Source organism: Phycodurus eques, chromosome 17 (genome assembly GCF_024500275.1).
Source record: "Phycodurus eques isolate BA_2022a chromosome 17, UOR_Pequ_1.1, whole genome shotgun sequence".
Taxonomy (NCBI): domain Eukaryota; kingdom Metazoa; phylum Chordata; class Actinopteri; order Syngnathiformes; family Syngnathidae; genus Phycodurus; species Phycodurus eques.
The window spans coordinates 956,470-971,052 of record NC_084541.1 but is presented as its reverse complement, the minus strand read 5'-3'; the positions used below and the strand labels follow the sequence as shown (position 1 = coordinate 971,052).

Here is a 14,583-nt window from a genome sequence, read left to right as displayed (position 1 = left end):
ACAGTAAAAATTCAGTTTGACTTCCTATATGACAATAACAATTCGTTTTTACTTTTGTACTGAAAAACAAACAAACCCAAAACAACTTTTACTCAAGTACAGGAGTTGAATAAGTACTTCTACTTGTCCTGTAGACAAGTATTTGTACTTGCACGACCTCAGTGCAGAGTGTGAGTACTTTTGCCACCTTCGGAAACAGGAAGTTGCGGCGTTACCCGAGTACAGCACAGCGCGTTAACGTTGTTAAGCCAACGTTAACGCGGTGATCGCGATGGCAAGGCGACTGTCCCTTTAACGAGCGAGTCGACGTCGCCGTGGAGCGCGCATGCGCCGGAAGTTGCTGCCGCAGACAGCAGCAGCAGCAGCAGCGCACAGCGGCGGGAGTAAATCTGTCCGTTTTGAACCATGGCGACCGACTAAACGATGCCTTTCGCAGAGGTTGACGGAGAGTAAGTAGTCGTGTCTTTGTTATGCGCCGTTCGTGCCTTCCTCTCGGTGACACCGCCGCCACATTTGGGCGCACGTAATTGGGGAAAGGCGAGGAGGAGGAGAGGGCAACAATGGGACTGTGTACGTTTGAGACGTGCTAGGTTAGCTAGCCTGGAGCTGCCAGGCACCCTTCGTACGAGCGACCTGCGGCTTTGCGGCTCTTCTTTCTGTCTCCGAGCGACGCGAAGCGGGCGGGCGGGCGGGCGGGCTCGCAGTACGTTCATGCTCGGAGCATTGAACGAAACCGGTTCTTTTATTATTCCTAGTCGTAATAAGAAACCGGTTCTTGTGACAACAGTTGTGGATTCACGGCCATCTCCGTACCAAATCATCTTTATCCTATTTATTCAGTTGTGCGTCTTATGTGGTTAAAGTTGCATACGCTATCCGTGTCACGGCTGTATTTAGCCATAATGAAGTGTCGGTGCACATGTAGCGCTTTGCTCCTCTTTTAACGTTGACCGCAATGATGTGGTGGTCCAGTGAGGAGGCTTTTGATTCACCTGCAAAGGCAAGTGTTAAAGGTGAGACCAGAAGGTGGACGTCACCGGGCCGCACATCCGACCTTGCTTGAGGAAGAGTGAAGAAGAAGAAGAAGACGACGTGGTGGTCTGTGAGGAGCAGCCCCCCCCCCCCCCCCCCCCCACCCCCCACACAGCGTCTAATGGTTTATGTCTGGACAGGAGAAGTCTGACTATGATCAAATTTCGGGTATCCTAAGGGCGCACTTAACTAATGGGATCCTATCGATGTTTCTGCCCCCTCCGAGTCTGATCTTTTATGCCGCCGCTGTTTTATATATATATATATATATATATATATGTTTTATTATTTTTTGGGGGGGGGGGGGGGGGGGGGGCTGATGTGAGTCATGTTTTATTGTCATGTCATGGGCCGGCATTATTCCTAAAACTGGACTATGGCTGGATAATGCAGAGGAATGCTTTCCATACGGTGGGATGCTTGAGCTGTATGTTTGTTGAGCTCAATGTGCGTTTTGTGTGCTGAGTAAAAAAAAAAAAAAAAAAAAAGCCTTTACTTAGCATAACAAAGGTTAGGTTCTTTTTTTTTTTTTTTTTTTTTTTTATAAACTTGATGACTAGCTGGCAGGCTCTATCTCAGAGCCTGGCCTTGCTTGTCCAAAAGTGCACTTTTGCAACATAGCTTTCTTCACTTACATTTTCCAAAGAGCAGATAATTAAGTTTCAGAGCGTGTCGTCGGGGAAACTCAGCCCCCAGACTCTGTGCAATTATCGAGGAGAAGGAAACCTTTTTGCGACGGGGTGCTACGTTTCCCAGCGCAATGAAGATGAGTTAGGTCTTAGAAACAAATGACTGTAAGGCCTCTCCCGTCTGTAATGTGCTCTAATGTCACATCTACCAGAATAAAGCCTTTGTAGTAGATTTTCAGGGATGTTGTGGTGCCAAAAAGTCTTTGAACCTTGAACCGCCGCATATTTGCGCTTTGGCATTCGCAAATTTGCCTAATCCCAGATTTCTTTGGGAAACTGCTATTTGCTGGAAAACTCACCTCGTCACCGTTTTTGTGCTCAGGCCAAAGCAACCACAATATTATTTGAGCATCATCTGGTGGCCTCTTGATGCTGAAGTGGTTTGAGGATCTTAATTGCAGATTTGCGCTATTTGCCGCAGGGCTTGGTCCCTATGCCTCACGAATAGCAGGGGTTCACTGTACACGACAGTGAAAGCTCAAAAGTCCAACACGATTGATTTCAGGAACCTTCAATTTAGTTAACATTTTTTTCCATAGGAATCAATGGGAAATGGAGGAGGTTGTAATAAAAAAAACCATGGGATACATACTGTTACAGAAGTGTAACAGGAGGTAAGCACAAAAGTAAACAAACACTATACAGAGTTTCTTGGTAATGACAGTGTTTTGTGCATACGGTGGGGACCTAACCCAAATGTCAGCAAGGTGGGAAAAAACGTGCCACAGTCTATTATTTACCTAAAGTAATAATTGCTGTAGAGTAAGTATTTGTATGAACAACAATTCCAGGCCCCAAATATCAAACAATCAAATGAAAACCAGTACGTATGGCAGTAAATGAGTGTCTTCTGGTGCCACAGGACCACGTATTCCAAGCCAGTGCTTGCTGACTCCACTGTTTGAACGTCACTGTCTTTTCAGCATCTACAGTTTGACTTGCTGGCTTTACTTTATGGCCACTTGCAGTCAAGTCCGAGCTCTTGCGTTGCATCATCAGTGACTTGCATAACTCTGCAACCCTGGACGCTCCACAAGGAAAATAAGTCTGTTCACTTAACCCAATTCCCGTTGAAGCCCTCAGAAATGCCAGAAAACATCAGACTTATGTTTGACTAACAGTTTTGTATTACCCCCCCCCCCCCCCCCCCCCCCCCGCCCCCCAAAAAATAAAAAAATAAAATACAATTTGGTTGGTCCCCCAACATGGCAGTGAGTGTTTTTCAACTTCGGATTACTCTGAACATGATTTGTGCGTTTGCTCGTCAGCTATAAAGCTAGCAAACAAGGCTGAATGTCAGGAGCACCTGGTTCATTTGTTCATGTCATGTTCATGAGTGCGCTCCACAAAGGGAAATAGCGCTCGTTCATGAGTCATGTGCTGACTCTTTGACCTGTCATCACAAACTGAGAGTCTTTGCTCGAGGGCAGAAAAGCAAGTTTGCCTTTCGGCTTTGCTGCCAGCCGCTGACAAATGTGTTGGAATGTATTGATTTACAGTGTAGGCAGAAGAGGCACATTTTCTTTTTCAAGTGCAGCCTCTTGGCTTTTTGGCCCCAGTGTTGTGTGCATACAAGGCTTCATAAAAATACAAATAAATATGTACGTACGGCATGCCAAGCCTTAAAACATCTGGCATGCAAAATCTTATCAGCTTCTGAAATTTGTGTTACCTTGGATCCAAACAAAATGATCTATGATGAACATTTACCCCCTTGTAGTTATGAAGCATAACAACCTGACCTTATGAGTTTCTGCATATTTTGAAGTGTTTCATGTTCTAGTCTACTGTCACCATTATGAAATTTGTAAAAATCAGTAGAATTGTAACATTCCTAGACAATTTAACCACTGCACTATTTATGTTTAAAACAGTAAAATAAGTTCATCTTTTTCTTAAAAGCAGATCACTATTCTCACAAGTGTGAAAGTAAGTCAACCACTGATACGCAGTATAGTTTACAATTCTATTGTGTGATTAACTTTGACGTGTGGAGGATGGCAACAGGAAGGAGGATTGCGTTTTTATGATGTCGACAGTCAGCATATCTTCTCCCAATGTCATGGGAAAAAAAACATACCTATTACAAATCAAACAATGTTTCTATATGACAAACAGTACACAAGAGGGGCTACGCAAACAAACAAAAAAACATGCTCATGAACAGCCCGCTTGGGAGAGGTAAATATTGGGTATGGGTGAGCTACTTCTTTAGCTCACTTGAGCGGAATGCTGAGAGCAGTGAAGGGAGTACTATGCGAACCCACACACAGCTTTCCAAATGTTAAATTGACTGGATTAAACTAGGAGCGACCTATGATTGGTCTCGCCAAGTAAAAGCAATTGTTCTTGCGTGGCTCCCATTGAAGCCCACATGCTTTATGTTGCAGAAGGTCCTGCACTTGTCAGCAGAACAATCTGCTGCGCAACATAAAGACTGTAGTCATAAGAGGATAATATCAAAGCCCTGCTTTATGTCTGAGACGTCAGTGTAAGACCGAATAACATATCATGTCGAGAACGTGCAGTCACGTGGAGCTCATTAAATACCAATGATTAGTTGCTCGTCATATCTACCCCCCCCCCGTTATTGTTGCCTGAAACATCCCGGCTAACTAGCATGTCTTTTCTGGAACGAGCCCAATGGAAGAAAATTTGAATTGGAAATGTGCAACCAGGCTCTCTCCCCAATCCTCATTTCCCTGTAGGGGCCAGTGGATGTAAAATCTCCAGCAGGTGTTGTCTGTGAATTTTATGTGCATATATAGGAGATTTTTTATTTCCTGCACCTTGGTAGTTCTTGAAGAGCAGCTTGTCCCCGTAATACCTTTTTCCTGTGTTCTCTCTGTACGGTAGTGCGGTATCAGTCACAGAGTAGATGTTTGGTCATTTTTGGGGACAACGGCGTGAGGGTCAAAAACAGGTCAGCGAGGGAAAAAAAGTGGGAGCGCATTGTCCTTCCAAATGGGGTGTCGTGGACACCGTGGCCCAGTTGTGCCTGAGAGAAAGGAAATGTCCTGCAGGGCTGCGGGTCATAAGGCATTTGCTTTGTGTTTGGCCAAATGACTTCAAGCACGAGCCCTGCTTTGAAACTCTGTGCCTTTCTTTGCAATGCATGTTGGTGCTTTTTATTTTGTTCTGCGAGGATTAGCATGTTAGCAGGTGGATTTTAATTGGGTCAAAAAAAGCTCTCGCCTTGCAGGGTAGATCGCTCGATCAACAAACCTGAAGCCCCAAGCCAGGGAGGGCTGCAACCGAACACCCAAGACCAAAGAGGGCTTTTAGAAATTGTTGTGTCTTCATCTCGAGGGCAATCGTGGAAGAATGCACGCTTCAGAACTGTGACATTCACAACAGAAACAACAACCATAGCAGCGGGAGGCGCAAGGGCATCTCGGTGTGATCAGCCTCGACGGAGTCGCTGGAGACGAGAGAGCTGTTTATCAGCCTCCATCAGCAGCAGAGGAGCAGCCCAGATGCAGCTATCTGTTTATGGCACAAGATAAGACCGTCTCAATCAGATCGCTGAGCGTCTCCACCCCCAAAACTACGCTCTCGCTCTAGTAAGAGACAGCGAGGCAAGCCCCATATTACATCCTAGGCAATGCTAATACATTTTATTGTTTGTGTTGCTGCAGTTTTCCAATGTTGCCAAGCGTACATACGAGGGCATCATTAGCTGGAGCTACATAGGCTCTGAGGGTGACCCAGTCTGGGGGGTCACAAAGAATGCCGTAACAAAGCACCAGTAAAGCTGCTGCTGGTGGAGACACACACACACACACACACACACACAGACGCACGGTGAGTTCAACGTGTCATACTTGGCACAATCGTTAGATAAAGCTTCCAGAGGATTAGAAGAGGGGGGAGGAGATGTAAAAGGCTGTCGGCTAATTGGGCTTTATGTTTAATATTTCAAACTCTTCAGAAGACACTGAATTTCTCCTCTGTTCTGGAGTCTTTTTTGGGGAGGGGGGGGGGCAGGTCTCATAAGCACAAGAACAAATGATATCTGGATTTGTCATAAGATGGAAGGCCAGTTTTCCTTCATTGGAACACTAGTTGCATGACTTTTGATTTGTAATTTGATAGATTTTTTATATTAAATTCACTTGTGATAACAACAATAAGCCTGAGGTTTTCACAGAATTGATGTTTTTAGCAAAATCTGTGCAAGTGGTAAATGGGGATGGCCGTTGATTAAGTTTCCTTTTTTTCAATCTTAAATTTAGATGATGGAAAATCTAGAATATATTGATTTTACAACATTGGTTTTACCAAATGACATTAAATGCTTTGTTTAAAGAAACAGCAGATGTAAGAAATGGTCAAGTCTTGTTGAGAAATATGAGTAAATCAGCACGAATGTAGTCAAGAGACAGCAAATTCATTGATGTAATGCGGAAATACTGACATGCTAACTTTGCTGGCCTGATTGCTAACTTCTCGAGACCGGCAAGCGACGGGCTTCCCCAGCCGCGGGGTGCCTGCCTGCCTATCTATCTGCCTATCTATCTGCCTATCTATCTGCCTATCTATCTATCTATCTATCTATCTATCTATCTATCTATCTATCTATCTATCTATCTATCTATCTACCTACCTACCTACCTACCTACCTCCCTCCCTCCCTACCTACCTACCTACCTACCTCCCTCCCTCCCTCCCTCCCTCCCTCTCTCATAAATACAGAGGGGGGGGGGGAAATCACCATTGATTTCATGGAATTTTGAGGGAATATATTGCAATATACAGTATGTTGTGAGGATAGAAAATGACCTTAACCATGATATAAGATTTTGTCCATACCGCACAGCACTACAGCCAAGTTGTGTACTCTATTTGGCGTTGATGCTTTTTCAGCCTCCAGTTTGGTATGACCAAATAACCCATCCAAGTATGGTATGTAATCGTGGTTCGTCTCAAAGGCCTGACCGGTGGAGGAGGCTATACTGTAGCTGTGTCAGGAAGCTGTGGAGGCTCCTTTGACTGAGCTGCAGAGGTGAGGAGGCAGTTCCCCTTTGCCGTGACCCTTCCCCAGGCCCGAGTGTGTGGGTGTGTTTTTATTTTTCTGTGTGCGTGCAGTGCGCTGGAGAGCAGGCGGCACTTAGAATGGGGCTCTTTATAACCTCCTCACCCTCTGGTCCTGTTTGCACCCATTGTTGGTCACAGTGAATGGTATCTCCGTGCCTCGAAATGTTACCAGATGACATTCTTCCTGTTGTTGGAAAGGGCTCGGGGGTTGTGTTGTGAAAAGCAGCTGAAAGGATAGACTCAGATTGTGACCTTCACAGGCTAATCTCTGGCATGTCATTCACTGCGCTGCTTGTAGCAAATGCAGACCTCTCAGCAATAGTCAATCGACATTCAGATTCCTAATTCCGTGTTCAACATTTTCACTCTACAGGCCTATAAGTTCCCTACTGAATCAATATTCAAGGCAGGCAGTGCGTCTGACAGCTACATTGTCCAGACAGTCTGTCCAGCATATGAGTGAAACAGCAGCCCCCCTGCTCCACACCATTCTGAAATACGACCACTGCTGCAAATTGAAAAGCACTTATTGAGGCTGTAAGCATCTGTGCAGCCCTCCAACTTGTTGTTTATGTCTTCAGCAAGTGGCGTTTCCTGGAATGTGCAGCAGCGCAGTTGTCACTCCGCGGGGGTGGTGGGGGGAGGGGGGGGGGCGTCGGTGCTGGCTCTAATCACGGTTCATAGTTCAACTCTAGTTATTGTTTTGAAAGGCGAGGATCACACTTGATACCAGCATTAACAGGATGTTCTGCATACAAGCAGCAGCATACAAGCAGAGCTTTTAGTTTCATGTACTTAGAGGTGGTTTAAAATGTGAACCGGAGTGATTTATTGTCTGACCTTTAAGCAGCGAAGCTTTAATTCTAAAATTAGGTATTTCATAGCAACCTTAACGAGATTCTCTTATGCTTACTGTAGCAACTCATTGTGCTCTCTGGATTGACTTTTTTTGTAGTAGAATAAAAAATATACTTTGACTTATTTTTATTTTTGGGGGGGGGGGGTTATGTATTCACTCGTCTGATCGAAGAGCTGTTCTCACTCTCAGCCCTGTGTTGACGATGTGCCACCTGTATAGGGTTAAGATTTGGGTCAGATCTCTCCCAGGAGTCTCAGGGGCCCCTTTTTTTGTGGCAGAAGGGACTGACATGGAACATGCCACAGAAAGAAAAGCTGTCAGGTTTTTAGGGCTTCTTTTGTCTGACATCTTTCAATGATAAATGATTGGCATAGCTCCTGCCATTTCCCCCTTTTGTTTGCACCCTTTCAGTCTCAGAGGAGATAATAAAATTGACCATTACAGCACATGTAATGTGTTCGCAGCCTGCGAACACACAAAACCACAAGGCTGTTTACAAAGGAAGCATTGAGTTAGAAAAGGAAAATGTCAACTTTTATCACGCCACTGCACGAGCATTTTGCATTAGTCGGAAAATATCCCTGAAGTAGTGCTACAGCCAGCTGTACAATTGGATGGGGATGGAAGTGGGGTGGGGGTCCAATTTGAAAGACATTCTTATAAGTATTCATGTGCAAGGAGTCCTGAGGCAGGTCGTGTTGCTGTGTGACAGGCAAGCATTCGTCTCGCTGAGTAGCTCACTTCCCGAGTCTCACTGCAGGGATTCGAGTGTCGGCTTTCTGTAATTAATAGCCAATAGCCCCCACACCCATCACGAGACCAGGTGCTGCCCGGATCAGGTCCGGTCTGGTGGGTGCAAAGCAATGACGTTTCTCCTTGTATACATATCGGCTGACTGTGTACATAGAAACAAGCAGGTCGGAGCCAAAACAAAGAGAGCTTTAATCGTTCCTGTGAATTTTAATGCCGCACTGCTGACGGAAAGCTTATGTGGTTCGTTTAGTCGACTTTGTGTCAAGCGCCATTCCACTCGTGTCCTGTGCTGTTTAGCAGAGCTTGCGGCTCTGACAGATTGCCGTCCCGATGGGGAGATTTATCCAGCCAGTACTGCCAAAGGCACTGACACCATCATTAGGCTTTGATCAGCCGCAGTCTGCGAGAGGAAGAGGAGAGAGTCATATTCTTGATCTAATTACTCTGAGACATTTCAGGCAATGTAATATGTGATTTAACCTCTTCTCAGAGGCTATAAAAGGAAGCTGGGTTAATCTTTCTGGCAACCTTGTTTCCACGCAGGGGAGAGTGCCTTAAATTTCCCTTTCCCATGAAGCCGGTAAAAGCCAGTGTGACGGTACAGTTTGTGCTCGGAGTGCTTCGAGATTCCTCTGACCTTTCTTTTAATGTGAGCAGCAGGGCTGTGTGCGTTTAGATGCTGAAAACGCGTGTGTGCATCCTCCAAATAGATTGTTTTGCAGGCCCTTTTGTTTCCCCGCTCGCTCCTCTCTTTTCACTCTGCAGAGTGATGAGTTGCGGAGATTTGATTGAACAAATAGATTGCAACTGGAATGGAGGGCTTTGGGTTAATCAGTCAAACATAGTTAAACAATTCTTTGGACATGAAGAGATTAGTCTTGCCTGCCCCGAGCTCATCAGAGCCCTTTCTCTCAAGCGCCGGCTAGGCTTTTAGGGCCAAGGGCCACAGGCTGTGGCCTGGCCTGCTCCATGGAGAAGCACACATTCAGCCCTCAGCATGCTCCATTGCTTCTGAATGCCCCACGACTCTCCTCTCTGCCTTTGTTACCCAGCACAATTGCAGTGATGGATTAGCAAATTAAATGCAGACCTTTCTATTCATGGCCACCCTCTTTGCAAAGTCTTCTCAGGATCAATCCCACACCTATTCTCAGCTCGTTAACTGTGTGTATTTTAACTTTCATTGTCAAAACTACTCCACTGAGCCTTGGCCATCATAAAGTCTCTGGGCATCTTTTGTACTCAGGCTTAAATCTTGGACTTTGTCTTCCATTTTTATGACTAAGCGTTGCTCACACTGATGCATAGTGACCATGACATGATGATAAATGACCTCTGTCATTTCTTCCTCCATGTCTTTAATGGCACAAGGATAATATGGACATGCCTTATCCAGTGCCCCTTTCCGAAACCTAAACTTCGCTTGTTTAGAAAGCGGCACATTCTTGTCAACCAATCTTGCGAAGCTTCAAATTGATAACACTTGCTGCTAGTCAAAAAGTGAGCAGACAATGAACACAATTTAAGAAATACATTTGGAAGCACGTGCTGTGATTTAGCTAGCTCACAGGTCCCCCGCTGCGCTGGACCCCCTGCAGTTTGCCTACCGAGCGAATAGGTCTGCGGACGATGCAGTCAACATGGGACTGCACTTCATCCTAGAGAACCTCGACAGTGCAGGGACTTGCGCGAAGATCCTGTTCGTGGACTTCAGCTCAGCGTTCAACACCATCATCCCTGAACTCCTCTCCTCCGAGCTTCTCCAGCTCAGCGTCTCGCCTGCCATCTGCCAGTGGATTTACAACTTTCTGACGGGCAAGACACAGCAGGTGAGAGTGGGAGAGACCACCTCATCCACGCGCAGCGTCAGCACTGGGGCGCCCCAAGGTTGTGTCCGCTCTCCGCTGCTCTTCTCTCTCTACACGAACGACTGTCAAACTCCTGAAGTTTGCAGATGACACCACAGTCATCGGCCTCATCAAAGACTGTGACGAGTCTGCATATGGACAGGAAGCGGAGCGGCCGGAGCTGCGGTGCGGCCCGACGCAACCTGGAGCTGAACACGCTCAAGACTGTAGAGATGATCGTGGACTTCAGGAGGCATCCTTCGCCACAGCTGCCCCTCAAGCTGTCCAGGTGCCTTGTGTCAACCGTCGAGACCTTCAAGTTGCTGGGAATTACAGTCTCTCAGGACCTGAAGTGGGCGATCAACATCAACTCTGTCCTCAAAAAGGCCCAGCAGAGGATGCACTTCCCGTGGCTTCTGAGGAAGCACGGCCTGCCACGGGAGCCGCTGAGGCAGTTCTACAGAGCGGTCATCGACTCGGTCCTGTGTTCTTCCATCACAGTCTGGTTTGGTGCCGCTACAAAAAAGGACAAACTCCGACTGCGACGGACAATCAAAACTGCTGAAAAGATTGTCGGTACCCCCCTGCCCACCCTTGAGGACTTGCACGCTGCCAGAACTAAGACAAGAGCGTGCAAAATCCTCTCGGACCCTCCGCATCCCGGTCACCGGCTCTTCCGGCTCCTTCCCTCAGGTAGGCGCTACCGATCAATGCAAACTAGAACTAGCAGACATTCCAAGAGCTTCTTCCCTCTTGCCATCAACTTCTTAAACAACTAACCTACAATTCCATTGCAACATGCTGCCAATTCTTTTGTCTTGAGTTTGTTGTCACATTTCTGTGGGGCCAATGATACATGACTCGTGCACTCACTGTCGTAGTCTCGCCACGCTGCACTATTTGCATATCTGTTGTTGGCGAATACTGGCCACTCATGCAAGAGTAGCATCTGCCCCCACTTGCACACAGACTGAGGAATATCTGCAACATTTGCACAATCGACATTGTCCCAGATTATCGCGATACTCGTCACTTTAAACCGCATACACTCCTTGAAGTCTCGGCCCCCTTTGCGTAATGGTCACTGCACCGGACTGTTGCTATATTAGTCATTCAAACTGCTCGAGGAATCTGCATCTTTTTGCACAATTGTCAATAAATAAATAAATAAATATTGTACCGCCATTACCAGATAACTAGCAACCCTTTATTGCTCAGTGACTGTTTTTCTTAATGTCTTTGTCTCCAAAGTGTTCTCTGTCAATTGACTGTCTGTTGTCGTACTCGAGCGGCTCCAACGACCGGAGACAAATTCCTTGTGTGTTTTTTGGACATACTTGGCAAATAAAGATGATTCTGATTCTAAGAGATTAGAATGGATGTTGCCGTAGAAGCATTTGTATTAATTCAAACTTGATAAGATTTTTTTCATTAAAAGAAGAGTAAGGCAGGCACTCTTAAGTTCTTCATAATAGAAAGCAGGTTTTCACTCTTTTGACCCTCTTTCCGGAGACAGTAAAGCTAGCGCTATGTAGTATATACTCTTCAGCTTGATGATCTGATTGCCTTCAATGGCTGGGATAAACAGAACATTCTTCCATCCATTTTCCAAGTGCCTGTTATTTTCAAAGCCGTTTCTATTGACTCTTTGTGTTATGATTCTGCTGGTTTGTGTTTTACCCCCAGATTGCTCACACTAAGGGCCCGATTTACAAAGATCCAACAAAATGGGGGGTGCTACATTTCGGGGTTAGTCTCTGGTGGGCGTGTTGTGTGTGATGTACTATGATTGCGGTCTTTTACTATGGTCCGAAATAACGGGCGTTCGCTCCCTATGACAGATTGTGCATGGTGTTGGCAACAGGTGTAAAAGTGGTTGAGACCACTGTATTTAAAAGAGGGTTTTGCGCTTTAGGTGATGGTGTCTCACCATGAAAAATTTGGAAGAGCATTGAAAGCGCAAAATGAAGTTTGAAGTGTTGGAATTGTAAGAGTCCGTGGAAGATAAGCAAACAAAAATGAATATACTGTATTTGCTTATACTCCTCCCAGAGCGTGCAAAGTGAACGGCGCACTGTCCGCGGTAATTTTTCGTGTTTCGCAGACACAATTCCGAGTGCCGCACCCAGTTAGATTAGCTTCCGCATATGTTAGTGTGAGCAATCAACTCTGCGGCTGTGTTTGCATGTGCAAACCTTAAGTAAATCATGCCCTTATTTTCTTTTTTAGTAACATACAAAAAAAGTCCGGTGACCAGCTTGTGATGCACAAAAGCATTTCACAGAATTATTCACAGCCCTAGCCATGATTGTGTTTATGCACACGATAGTACAATGTTAGGAATCCGTTCCCCATCATTTAAACTAAATTCCATGTTATAAATATCAAAATTATTATGAAGTATTTACTGTGTAGTGATTTGTCCCAAACAGGCTACTGATACATTCATAAAATATTCACTACCATATTTGAATCAGTTTTTAAGCTTCTTTTTGTCCGTTTCCTGCTTGCAATTACAACAGTCCGATCCTGTCTCAAGCCCCTCTATCCCCTCGGTCCCTCCTCCGCTCTTGTTTGAGGGGTAGACCACTGTGCTCTGAAGAGACCCCAATTAGCAGGACTAGCGGGCCTCCCGAAGGTCACTCCATCCCAAAGCATTGGTGTGGGAACAGAAGTGTTCTGGGAGGTTCAGGAAGGGTCCTGAGTTATGCCTCTGAGAGTCTCAGCCAGATTTAGAACACAATAAGCACTCTTTCTCTACACAGCAAACTTTAAAAAAAATGTCCCCATGTTAAGAAGGCACAGACGTGACCATATCTTCAGGATCCATTTGTCATTAGCTCCAAAGTCTCCCACTTTATCAACCCGCGTCTGGTGTCGGCTATCTCGGCCTGATTGATGGCGCTGTCCTTATTTGCAGGGAACGGGGGTCGATGGCAAAAATTTGCTGCCGGGTGCATTAATGCGCCGTTCAATGGCATAGACCTTTGAGCATACCTCATCAGTCTTGAGTCATTGGATGGCCGCTGGAGATGTGTGATGCAAGAAAGTGTGAGAGTGGGCTATGTAAAGGAGTTTTATCAGCTGAGCTAACTCTATTAACTCTAACTCTATACTCATGTGACTGTATCAGTCTTGCAGGGGAGAAGGGATTGATTATTATGGAGTTAGGCTTCCTCTATTCAGCCCACAGCACACTGTTCTACTCATTCAGTATGAGCGTATTGCTCATGGTTGAAGGATTGTGTCCTACTCATACTACCTGTTCCATACATGAAAAAAATTCAAACGAGATTCAATTCATAGTCAAACCTTGAATTTAAAAGCAAAGCGCGTGGATTCGCCCAAATTGACGTTTCAGAAACCATTACAAAAAATAGTGCTGTGATTTCTACGTTGTGGTTTTTGTCTGGCTATTAAACCTGTGCTTGTGAATAAATCATAATTCTGTTGCCATGACAACGCCATTACACAACTGAGCACTTGTGTGGGCCCATAGTTCAACAGACTGGGGGCCCTCAGAGGACCAGATGTTCCCATGCAGACACAGAGGTGAGATGTTTGGCATGCTTGGCCTGTGTTTACCTGCCTTTCCACAGAGTCGCTGGTTGGCTGAACGTTGCCTGATGCCCACAACCAGTGTCTGTTGGCTGAAGAGCCAAGGGCTGAGAGGCACCCTCAAACAAATGAGAGGAGGAGGAGAGAACCACAAATGTCCTGTGATTTGCCATTGGCAGAGGGAACACATCTTGCATACAAGCACAGAAAAGATCACTTTTATTCCATGCACGGAGAAACTGGTTTGTTCTGGCTGCAGGCGAGACTGAATGTCAGAGCTGCCACAGAGGCGGCTGACCTTACCAACCTTACGTAGGCCTAGGAAGGGGGCGGATCAGCATCTATTGAACACACGCAGAACAGGCTTTTGACATGGAGGGATTTGTGCTTTTATGGCTGCAATTCCCATTGGAGCAAAACATTTTGCCCAGTTCGCAGTGAAAATACATAGAGGACAACCAAACTGCATAAAGCGAAGAGTGGAGAGCTTGTTCTTTATAGGGGGCCCTAATAAAGCTCCCTCTCCCAACCTATTTAACACTGGAAGTGTTTTTTTTGGGCATTTCGCCACTTTAGGGTGAGTAGTAATAGTCAGCGCTAATCCATTTGCACCTAGCAGAGCTGCTTTGAACACCCTAACTGGAAATAGAGGTGGTCTGTGGGGTATTTGTCTCCATGTCTGTGTGGGGGAGAGACTTGTGGGAACAGCTGCTTTGATACAGTTTTGTTTATGGAGCTCTCAAAGCTGAGACATGAGCCGTGGGAACACCTGGATGGAGGGGAAATGGTACAGGAGGCAGTGATGGTG

General features: G+C 45.8%; 1 protein-coding gene across 1 annotated transcript in view; it reads left to right on the top strand.

The window, feature by feature from the left end:
* The first annotated feature begins 361 nt into the window (after window positions 1–361).
* Window positions 362–14,583, top strand: part of fam222ba (family with sequence similarity 222 member Ba) — a 38,855-nt gene continuing 24,633 nt past the window's right edge. The window contains 1 exon segment of the mRNA XM_061703138.1: window positions 362–449. The gene's annotated coding sequence lies outside the window, so the exon portion shown is untranslated.